Source organism: Arachis duranensis, chromosome 9 (assembly GCF_000817695.3).
Source record: "Arachis duranensis cultivar V14167 chromosome 9, aradu.V14167.gnm2.J7QH, whole genome shotgun sequence".
In the NCBI taxonomy this organism is placed as follows: domain Eukaryota; kingdom Viridiplantae; phylum Streptophyta; class Magnoliopsida; order Fabales; family Fabaceae; genus Arachis; species Arachis duranensis.
In genome coordinates, this window is record NC_029780.3 from 83,670,467 (window position 1) to 83,671,055 (window position 589).

A 589-nucleotide genomic window follows, 5' to 3' on the forward strand; every position below is an offset into this window, starting at 1 on the left:
GAGCTGAGGCTTTTCTTGGAGTTGAACTCCAAGTTATGACGTGTTTTGGGCGTTCAACTCCGGATCATGACGTTTTTCTGGCGTTTAACTCCAGACAGCAGCATGTACTTGGCGTTCAACGCCAATTTACGTCGTCAATTTCCGAATAAAGTATGGACTATTATATATTGCTGAAAAGCTCTGGATGTCTACTTTCCAACGCCGTTGAGAGCGCGCCAATAGGAGTTCTGTAGCTCCAGAAAATTTATTTCGAGTGCAGGGAGGTCAGATTCCAACAGCATCAGCAGTCCTTTTGTCAGCCTTTTTCAGAGTTTTGCTCAAGTCCCTCAATTTCAGCCAGAAATTACCTGAAATCACAGAAAAACACACAAACTCATAGTAAGGTCCAAAAATGTGAATTTAACATAAAAACTAATGAAAACATCCCTAAAAGTAGCTTGAACTTACTAAAAACTACCTAAAAACAATGCCAAAAAGCGTATAAATTATCCGCTCATCACAACACCAAACTTAAATGGTTGCTTGTCCCCAAGCAACTGAAAATCAATTAGGATAAAAAGAAGAGAATATACTATAAATTCCAGAATAT